The sequence below is a fragment of the Crocuta crocuta genome, unplaced genomic scaffold (genome assembly GCF_008692635.1).
Source record: "Crocuta crocuta isolate KB4526 unplaced genomic scaffold, BGI_CrCroc_1.0 scaffold598, whole genome shotgun sequence".
Classification (NCBI taxonomy): Eukaryota; Metazoa; Chordata; class Mammalia; order Carnivora; family Hyaenidae; genus Crocuta; species Crocuta crocuta.
Genome location: NW_027532848.1, coordinates 1201169 through 1212471, shown reverse-complemented (window position 1 = coordinate 1212471; position 11303 = coordinate 1201169). Strand labels below are relative to the sequence as shown.

Below are 11303 nucleotides of genomic sequence, written 5' to 3'. Positions count from 1 at the left end.
ACATTTCACATGGTTTGGCTAAAATATCAAATTGCTAATAAAATTAATAACATATTTTCTGTATTTTTATTAGCATGAGGCTTTATCTTCTACTTTCCGGAAAAAACTCTTTCTCTCCAGAGAGTTCCATCTGGCCACTTTAATAATGTGCCTTTGGAAAACATCATCTATTATCTTTCTGTCTTCTTGAGCGGAACTTGTCTCCTTCCCCACTAAAAATCACTCTCCCTTGCTCTACTGTGTTTCATTCAATGAACAGGTGTTTATTCAGAGGCTATAACGCGCCAGGCACTGGTGACAGAGATGAAGAAGACAGTTCTTGCTATAAAGAAATTCGTTAGTTTGTCTTGAGAGACTTGAGAATAAACAACTGCAAACAATTCAAGTACTAGAATCAAATGCATGGAAGCTTATTCTCAGTGTTTGGACTTCTGTGCAGTTCATTCTTTTTATGGCTACTTTCTCTTTCACTGTTTTTAGGTCAGCTTCCTTTGAACCCCAGGTGCCCCTCTAGTGCCTAATGTCACTTCAGAATCACAAGTCCTATGCAAGTTTCTGAGGCTTTGTGTTTCTCATCCCCACACAGTGGCGTAGATGGTAGGCTGTGTCCCCACCCAGAAAGCCTCCTGTCCCTGAGGCATTTGCTTGCTGGTTCTCAAAGCCATTCTCTGACCTTTCCCTGCTCTGCTCTTTATTACAGAGAATGGCATTTTGCTGCTTCCTTACAGGCTTCCAGTTAAGTGTGGCCAACTGGGAGTTACTGGCGGAAGACCAGAGGCAGGAGGAGAGGAGAGGCCAGGCTATTTCTCCCTCTCTCTGCCTTCATTCAGCAAAAGCTCAGTGCAGCATCCATGCCTCCTTCCTGGCTCCGGCCCCCTCTCATTGCCCCCTCCCACAGGAAGCCCAGCTAGCCCTTGGTTCAAGCTCCAGCGCACAGGTTTGGTTTCCTTGGCTCTGGTGGTACCATCTCTCGCCCCTGCCCTCCGGCCCTGGGTGCAGCAGAGGCTCCTTGCTGTCTGTCTGTCCTCTCAGCTTTTCCATCACGGGGTAACCAATTTACCACACTAAATACCNGGACCCTGATTGATAGACCACCCAAATAAAAAAATTTCATATCGAAAATCCTCAACATGTCATATAATAGTGGCGGCGTCGTGTGTCAGGCATTTACTAGGTGGCAGGCATCTTTCTGAGCACGTCACATGATTTTACAGGCTTTCCCCTTACTTATGAATTATTGGGCCTGCTTCTCTATCGGTGCGTTTTTATGGTACATATTTGATTCTGCAGTTTAAACTTTTAAGGTCTTCAAGCACAGGTGGGAAGAGAGGTATCAAGTTACATACATATATATGTATTAAGAGTCATTTGTATTTATGGTTAAAGGTTATAGTGTATATTGCTTTTTATTACAAAAGGTCTATTATTTCAGAACTGGGAGGAAGGTAAAGAAAACAGCAGAAAATGTGCTGTTCTAATTTGTACTTCAAGTTAAAGTAAGTTCATTATGCTTGCCGAAGTTACGCTACACTGTGATCAGGTGAACCTTAGTACCTTGGTTAAGAGGTAAACTACTTGAGAAAAATTAAGGGGCTCTTTGAGTGTCAGGCTTGAAAACCTAAACCTGGGGATCCTTCACTATCTGAAGTCAGGAACCCAAGAGATTTTTGTTTTCCTAATTCATTGTTTTTTGTCATCTCTGCACCCCACGTGGGGCTTGACTTCACAACCCCAAGATAAGGGCCATATGCTCCACCGACTGAGCCAGCCAGGCGCCTGAAGCCACCAAGAGGCTGTGGATAAGGAGGAACATGGTATATGAACGTAACAGTAAAAAAAATACATAGTGAATGGTCATAATTATCATCATCACTAATAGTAATGAGAACTTCTTGAGCCGTTATTATGTCCGGCATCTTGTCACTCCACGTGTTTTATCTCAAATCCTCACAACACTCTCCAAGGAAAGCGTCACCCTAACTATTTAATAAATCAGGAAGGTGGGTTTCAACACCGTGACTGCCTTTGTCCATAGGCACAGAGAACTGGTGGCAGGGGCCAAATTCAAATCCACGCGTCACCCATCTCCAAGTCCATGAACTCCTTTGCTGCTACGTCCCATTACCTCCCTACCTAAACTCATCAAGTGACAAGAGCATGGTCAGGGTATCATCTGCCAGTTCCCCCAGGGAACTCATCACATAATGTAAAGAGCACACACACCACACTTTCTACTCTGGATACAAACAAATGTACTTGAAAAATATCACATTCGGAGGCACCTGGGTGGCTAAGTCGGTAAAGCACCCAACTTCGGCCCAGGTCATGATCGCATCAATCCTGGGGTCTAGCCCCATATCGGGCTCTGCGCGGACAGCTCAGAGCCTGCACCCTGCTTTTGATTTTGTGTCTCTCACTCTGCCCCTCTCCCACTCACTCTCTCTCTCAAAAATAAACAAACTTCTAAAAAGGAAAAATATCACATTCTGTAGAGTGTATTTAATTTTATGGTGGGGGAGGCATTAAACCTAGGCAGCAGGTGCCCTGCTACTTAACACATAAGCCTTTCCTATAACAGAGTGATTCTATTACGTTAGCCTCCGAAATACTTGCCAAGAAGGCCTATGCATATCCCTCCTTTGCCTGAATTTGACTCAACTGGCAAAATATGAAGTCCCATAAATAACATTTTTTTTAGGTGTTCTTGTTTGGGGTCCATTAATTAACTCCCCACCCACACACCTGACATCACCTAATTTGAGGTGACATTTATACTTTCAAAGATAAAATACTCTAGAATAGCACTACTCAAATAATGCTTCTTCACAAGTATTAGAAACTGGTTACGTTAAGCAACTCTTACAGCAATTTGACATTGCCATGACGTCCAAGTGCGTGATCAGTGGGTTCATTTCACAGAACAGTACAGACGAGCTTGAGTGTTGCTGAACCTGCGTGGTGAGTTACACGCAGCGTGAATGCGTACTCGTATGTTTCAGCAGGCCCATCTACAAGTCTGTGATGTACTACATGTTAAAAAATAAACCGTCCTTCAGTTTGAGAGGGAATGCTCTAAAACGGACAGCGTCTTTAAGAACTAGAAAGCAGAAGATAAAACTAATCACCTACACACCAAAATTAATACTTGATAAAGAATGCGTAAATACATGTGCATCACACGTGTGCACGCTTCCACACACACACTCTCCTATATAACATATGTCCCAGTTACATAAGCTTCCATTTTTGAGGGGCTGCAAGGACTTCCCTGTGGTTACACAATGGATGGAGACTATGGAGTGGTGGATTCTAAAACATTCTCACAGAATATCACCAATTCATAAAGAAGCTAACGATTCATCCACTATGTCATAAGACAGTCTTTCAGAATATTTTTAGGTCATTTTATTACTACCGTAGAGGGTACAGACTTTAAAAACTCACTATTTTATGTGAGTGTTCTGACTGTTCCGAATCTCTTTCCAGCAAAATTGCAGCTCCCGAGAGACGTACAGAGGTAATAAGACTTGTGTGCTTAAAAAAGAAATCGTGGAAGTGTCTAAGAGCAGACACATTGTTAGATGCCTTTACTTCGTGTGCAAAAATCGTCGTCTACAGACCCAGATACATAAAATTGTACACATCTAGCACTTTTCTCACTGCTGCAGGTGTAACCTTAATGCTCCTCTTATTTAGATCAAGTCAACTACATTTTGGCAGCTCTTTAAAACTGTAAACCAGCCTGAGAGAGGATCCTTTTGAGCCTCCTTCGGAAATAAGCTTCAGAAGATGCAAATCAGAAACAACTATTTACTAGGGAACCTGGGTGGCTCAGTTGGTTAAGCGTCCGACTTCGGCTCAGGTCATGATCTCACAATTCGTGGGTTCGAGCCCTACGTCAGGCTCTATGCTGACAGCTCTGAGCCTTGAGCCTGTTTCAGATTCTTTGTCTCCCTCTTTCTGACCTTCCCCTGCTCACGCTGTCTCTCTCCCTCTCTCTCTCTCTCAGTAAAAACAAAAAACATTAAAAAAAAAGAAACACCTATTTACTTATTTGCCTCAATTAGAAGGTTGAAATCAAGTTATCTGAACAAGAAAAAATACTATAAAAAATATTCCGTTAAAGTGCCATAAATTTTGATTTGAAAATTACATTTCTATTTTACTAATGGGGAAAATCAATTGATTGTAACTGACATTCAAAGAGCAGATTATTTCTTCTTTTTTTTTTTTTACAAGCAGGCTAGTAGAAGTAAGGGAAGAACATTTATAACAGCCTTAATGTCTTCTATTTCGCAAATCTGAGTAAATCTCTACCGCTAACTTTGTCAGCTAGGGAATAAAGAATGTCATTTGAGATTCCGTGGCTTAATTATGCTGATAAAGCAGTTTTATAAATCATGCTAGGAGTAATGGATATTCCTTTGAGAACAGCAAACCCGGAGTCATAAAATGTGTGCTCTGGACTTGGTTCCTCAGCTTCCACCCATGTGTCGTCAGTACGAATAAGTCAAAGCAAGGCTTGTGCCTCGGCCTGCTCCAGTCCAGAAGGAAAGAAGGAAACAGCTGCCCCATCCACTGATAAGCGAGCCTTATTTGCCAAATCAAAACTGCCAAGCATGCTCAAGGGGATGGCAGGACATATGATCTGAAACTGAAATTAATACAAAATTTAGGTCACGTGCCAGCTCTATACCTGATTTACAGCTGTGTAGGGATTAAATACACTTATTTCTGAAAACTCTGCGCAGTATAAAGTGCTACACAGAATGAAAGTACAATTATTATTAACATGATCATCACATTACTCCTATCTTCCAGGCTGGTGGTGACCAAGAGACATTGGAGAGATGGGTATCACATTCATGAGACACTGTGGCCAGTTCAATGGGAAGTGGACATTTAGAGATGGAAGATTCACTGCCCAAGCTACGAAGTCAGAAATCGAAGATCAAGAAAAAGCCAAGGTCACACCTAAAGCTGGAATGTGAATTCAGGTATTCTTTCCAGTTCTGAGCATTATGGAAGGAGAAATTCAAAAGACACAACGGTGTACTACTTAAGGACCTGGAGATAAGAGACAAGGAAAAGAATATGCTAAATACTGAGTAGCCTAGTTGAGAACACTTTATGTAATATGCCGCGAAAGGCATTAGGACGAGCTCCTGACAAATTCATAGTCCTGCACGATCCTGCGGCTCCTAATGGGAGAGGGTCCTCGGGAGGGAACCCTTAATGGGATGCAGAAAGCCTCTGACGAGAGAAGGAGAGCTAGCAAACCTCTATGACACTCCCCCCTCTCAGACCCACTGAGCAAAAAGGTACAGGCAGTGTTCCTAACTCTATCTTGGCAGCTGTGCCTATTTATTAATAATGCTATTCATGGGTCGGGAAGAAGCTCTTAGCCTCTTGACTTAACTAGGACTTAACTAGTCCCCCTAACTAGTACTGCTGAAGAATCACACCATCCTCAGAGCCATCAGACCCTAAAACAAAGCCCTCATTTTAATACTCTAAACCTCTTTTCAGGCAACAGACCCAAGGCTAGGGCTCACGTGCTGAGGGACTGTCTCCAAATCGCAAGGGTTTTTAAGACTACTTTTGCCAAGATTTCCTAAAACGCCTAAGTCCAGTTTTAAAAACCGAGAGCTTTCATGTCATTTGGGTGAGCACCATGCTGGACAGCGGGTGGCAAAGCTCGGGCAACAGGTAAGACGGACTAGAGCCTTCTAAAGAATGCTAGGCCTGCAGGCAAGGATGAGAACCAATCCCCGCTGGAGAAGACGCTGGAGGTTAAAGGGGCTTTGATGAGGCACAAGGAAACTGGAATAAGTTGCACCAGATCATATGGGGCACCCAGAGTTTAGTAAATGATGTGAAACGCTCCGGTAACCTCCTAAAGCTTCCGGATTCATTCTCTCTTCATGTCACCTTATTTTCTACGCACGTGTCTCCTTTGCAAACTGCCCTTCCTGGCCTGTGCTACTGCTATCACTGATGCAAACACCTCACCATGCAGTTCAGCAAGGAGTCGCGCAGAGGACCACCCGGCATTGCTGCATTTAGAATTCATAGAGTCCAGTAAGATGGACTAAGAAATGGTTTCTTTGAGTGTTTTAAAGCAGTACATACTGTGCGGGGTGGAAGCTTTAAAAACTATATATATTTACTGACAAATGTTAGCGATGAACTTAAGAACCTAGGCAGAAGTCGTGAGGACAACGACAAGCTTTTTATCATATGATGGCACTTCCCATAAGTCAATCTTATATTAACATTTCAAAAAAAATTCCGGAGCCCATTGCTATCTAACAGCTACTGATTTTGTAAATGCCTTTTGGAGCTCTGGAGAGTTTTAGCTTAGTAATTGCCAAGATAACCTAATAAAACAACAATCTTTCCGTTACGTCTGTAAAGACGCTAAAAGAAACCTGAAATTCACTTCACGTATCGGGCATATTATTGCTTCTAAGAAAGGATGAAGAACATGCCTTTTCAACAACAAATGGATGGCCCAGTGGGTCTTGGGGGGAAATACCTCAAGAGCCTCGGGACCTGGTAACAACGTGCCTCACTCTGCCTGTGAGACACGGGTGGGTGCCAGGATCTTCTCCCTGTTTGTTTTCTAGAATGCGCATTTTTAAAAATAGGAATGATTAAACTTCTAGAAATCCATTTGCCTGCAGAGTCAGCCAAAGGTACTTCTTGAAAAATTATAATGACAGCAAGTTCTGGAAACAACCTGCCCTACCTCAGCCCAAAGTAAGGGAAAAATAAACAAGGGTCTTACTTTTGTCCCATACCCTTATTAAAAAGATAAGAACAATAAGGCCCATGCGAAAATAGATATGGGAAACTTGGTTTTTTTGACATACCTCTCACCCCACTGCACTGGGGGGCAGTCAGAAAAAAACGCTGAAAGAAAACGGTTATCAAGATGTTCTTACTGAAAGAAGACGCTTTTGCCAAACTGTTAATGTTGCATAAAAAATTTTCTGGAGACCTTCCAATGCTCAAATTCCTAATGACTGTCAGGCCGTCACTGGGAACGTTTATGTTATCTCTTTATTGTGCCTTGTTTTGTATTAGTGTGGGAGTCTGACAATNTTGAAATGTAGTCGCTTACTTTTTTTTTTTTTAAACAAAGATGTTAGGCATATCATCTCTGTCACTAAAAATATTTAGGTCTGGAGGCACCTGGGTGGCTTAGTAGGTTAAATGTCCAACTCAGGTCATGATCTCGCAGTTCATGGGATTGAGCCCCCACCAGGATTCTGTCAGCTGGGAGCCTGCTTGGGATTTTATCTCTCGTCTCTCTCTGCCCCTCCCCGCCCCTCCCGTGCTGGCTCCCACATTCTTTCTCAAAAACAAATAAATAAATAAATAAGATTTAGGTCTGCTATTTTGCAAAAGGACATATTCAGAACCTAAAACACATGAGGTGGTCTCCTTGTGTTCAAAGTGACCTGAGGAATGAGGGTCTGAAACATAAGCTCTACATATGTCTGTGTGCTGTATCAGGAAGGGATGTGTGTGGCTATTGCTGCTTTTCTGTCATGGGTTGTTACTGGTTTGGCGATCACAGCAGGAGGGACACTAAGGAATGGGGTAATGATGAAGAAACCATGTTGTGCTAAACACCTAATCATAAGTAATATAAATTCATTTCTGAGAATCACAAAAAAAGACTGAAGNTGCAGCGCGATTTTTTCCACCCCGCCGAAACAAGTCTGGCTCCCAAGCATATGCTGTCCACAACACAGGTAGGGGGTATGGGGACCGTGTGAATGCTTGTGCGGACAAGGGATGTTAACAAACATGTTGGACAGACTGGGTGGGGATTTTGGCCAATTCGAGAATGGAAGTCTTCTCAGAGGTGAGCATATTCAGAAATGTGTCCTATTTCCTGCATACTGTGAACCACTATAGCTTCGACGGGGAGAATGTCTGGAGTTCAGGGTAGAGTGAGGATGAGCAATATCTTAGTATTTTCAACATGGGATCACANACATATTGTCTAAAACACTTAACACACCAAACCACACGCGAGTTTCACTTTCATGATACCTTCCATGAACTGGGTGCAGCTGAATGCTTCTAACTACTTATTCCAGCTCAAAATAGCAACTTGAACCTAATGGGATACCTGGTGAGTAAAAAATAGAACCCATATATAAAAAGTAAAAAGAGGGGCACCTGGATGGCTCAGTTGCTTAAGTGACCGACTCTTGGTTTCGGCTCACATCATGGTCTCACGGTTCGTGAGCCTGAACCCCGTGTTGGGCTCTACAGGTGGCAGCAAGGAGGCTGCATGAGATTCTCTCTCTCTCTCTCTCTCTCTCTCTCTCCCTCTTTCTCTCTGTGCCCCTCCCTCACTCATGCTGTCTGTTTCTCTGAAAATAAACTTTAAAAGATAAATATTAAAAAGAAATAAAAGGTTTCTTTTCAGTATTTTATGCTTGCATTTCAACTTTGAGACACTATAATGGGTGGGTGAGGTCAGAAATAATTATCTCAGGAACCTAGACATGTCACAAACAAAATCAAGCATTCCATGGTGTCCGGCAAAACAGAGGAAGAGTGCCTACTGTCTAGGAACTAACCATACCATCTGTAGAAATTCAATGGATTTGTTCCAGAAATACTGTACAAGTCACTGTCTATCCACAGGTAAAACAGTCAATTTGTACACATTTGTAGCAGATGCCTAATAACCTACATGGACATACTTTACAGAGTTAATGAAATCAATGAAATAAGTAAATGTGCTAACAGAGGACCCTGAGCAAACCCTAGTGTAGCCTCAGAAAGTTGTGTGGCCCCTATAAACCATTTCTCTGCACCAGATTTCACCACCCTGTCAAAGAGGTGTGGACGTGTTCTATGTGCAGCACATGCAGTAGGCTCTCAATAAATGGAAGATGGTATTGGGTGAGTCACCATTTGGATAAAAGTCAGCCTAAGTAACATCTGATTGTCACAAAAATACTGGCAATTTTAGTTCTGAAAGCTGTAAAACAAATTTCAACACCAGTTCATTTCCAAGACAACTGTTAGAAGGATTGCAGCGAACAGCCTTTCAGAGGAGGCTGGAATTGACCACTTATGTAAGATGGTTGCGTTTTATTATTTGTAAATTATCTCGATAAAGTTGATTTCATCAAAGAAAACGTTTGTAATCCATGAGCTCTAAATTCCTCCTGCAAGTGTAAAATGCCATTATCTCCCAAAGTCGGGTGATTTGCCCAAGGTCAGAAATGATGCTCGATTACCAGCTTTTGAGTTTACCACCACATTTGAATTACTGAGAAAACCCCAGAAATACGATGATGGAAAGTGTAATGAACTCCTACTGAAGGTACAAACATCCATTCATTGATAGTTCATAATTAGCTTTTTATCAACCACGTTTGTGGTTTCTCATTACAGAGCAATTAAAAGTAAGCCAGTAGAGAATGCAATGTAATGAAATGGAAATATGGGCAGGGTACATTACCTTTAGGTGAAAAAAAGCTGATTATAAAACAGAAGCATCCATCCAACTTTTGTAAAAATGTATAAACACAAAGCATGTTTTTTTTAAGTAGGCTTCACACCCAGCGAGGAGCCCAGTGTGGGGCTTTGAACTCACGGCCCTGGGATCAAGGCCTGAGCTGAGACCAAGAGTCAGACGCTCAACCGACTGAGCCACCCAGGTGCCCCACACAGAAAAAAAACAACTTTGGAAGATACCTANATGATTTGTCGTTTTTCTTTTTTGTCCATTAGCTTGTCTATATTTTTAAATTTCGAAAAACAGGAACAATTACTAATTCTATAATAATTTTTAAGTAAAAGTGAATTAAAATATCACAACTAGAAGTCACTGTGATTAAAAGTAAAACATCACAAGTGGGCTGAATCTATGTCAGCCCAAGGATATAATCAGGAGGCCCAGAGACAAGTTCAAATTAGCTCTTGACTGACAGATTACTAGTTTCTCCTGAAAAATCCGAAGTCCTGAGAGTGCGGGGCTAGGATGACCTGCTCCCCCAGCAAAGCTGCCATGTACTTCAGATGAGATCTCCGCTTGCTCATTTGCCNAAGGTTAGCTGATCCCAACTTCCTTGAAATTTTTAAAGAGTGTGTTGTAAACATATGTGCATGTATACACATACACACCCCACACATGCACACATACTGCTAGACTAAAATGACATAGTATTAATTGAAATGTACTAAGTATCTCTGGCCAGTAGAATTTTAAGGGACACCTTTTGTTTTTCATACCCTGCATTTTTCAGATTTTCTAGAAAGAACTCATTTCATTTATGATTAGAAAAAGTCTAGGAAAACAATTTCTTATAGTAATACCTCTTACCCCATTCTTGAATATCTCTAGAACTGCAATCCATTAACCAATGAGAATCTATCACAGCAAGTCAGCAACAGCTACATACACGTGCACACTCATACGTGTGCATGCAGGTACAGAATTTGATCACCCTGATTCCCATGGGCTGGGTCACATAGCTTGAAACCCAAGGAGTTCACCTTATGCATTTCAGTCTGTAAATATGTCCATTCACAAAGAAGCCAACTTAAAAAAATTGTTCTAGTAGATAAGACATAACTTTTTTTAAAGTGAGAATCATTTATTTTTTTATTCTTTGCTTTTTTAAAAATACAATTTATTGTCAAGTTGGCTAACATACAGTGTACACAGTGTGCTCTTGGTTTTGGGGGTAGATTCCTGTGATGCATTGCTTACATACAATACCCAGTGCTCATCTCAACAAGTGCCCTCCTCAATGCCCATCACCCATTTTTAATTAAAAAAAAAAAAAAAGAGGGGCGCCTGGGTGGCTCAGTTGGTTGAGTGTATGACTCTTGGTTTCAGCTCAGGTCATGGCCTCACAGTTCTTGAGTCTAAGCCCCACGTCAGGCTCTGCGCTCACAGTGTGGAGCCTGCTTGGGTTTCTCTCTCTCTCGGTTTTTCTCTCTCTCTCTCCGCCCCTCCCCTGCTTGCGCTTTCTATCTCTAAATAAATAAATCAATAAATAAATATTTTAAAAATCCTAGCAATCTATAAAAAACAACAACTTGTCATCATGTGAGAGAGAAGTCATTCCAGATTATTCTCCAAAGATCTAAAATGGTATTGAGTGGACTTTCATCAAGCATTAAAAAGACTGATGTCTTCTTCTTATCTGGAGGCTGTGTGTTTGTTCAAAAAATTCCCAAGTCATGAGGGGGGAAAATTGTCAGGCTGTCACACAAACACAAAACAAGACACAGTAGAGAAATCATTTAAATATTCACAC

The 11303-nt window shown here is 41.7% G+C and overlaps 1 protein-coding gene across 1 annotated transcript in view; it reads right to left on the bottom strand.

Annotated features, from left to right (window-relative positions):
- The window catches only part of DMD (dystrophin), a 637032-nt gene that overhangs the window by 132487 nt on the left and 493242 nt on the right, over positions 1 to 11303 (bottom strand). The window lies entirely within an intron of this gene.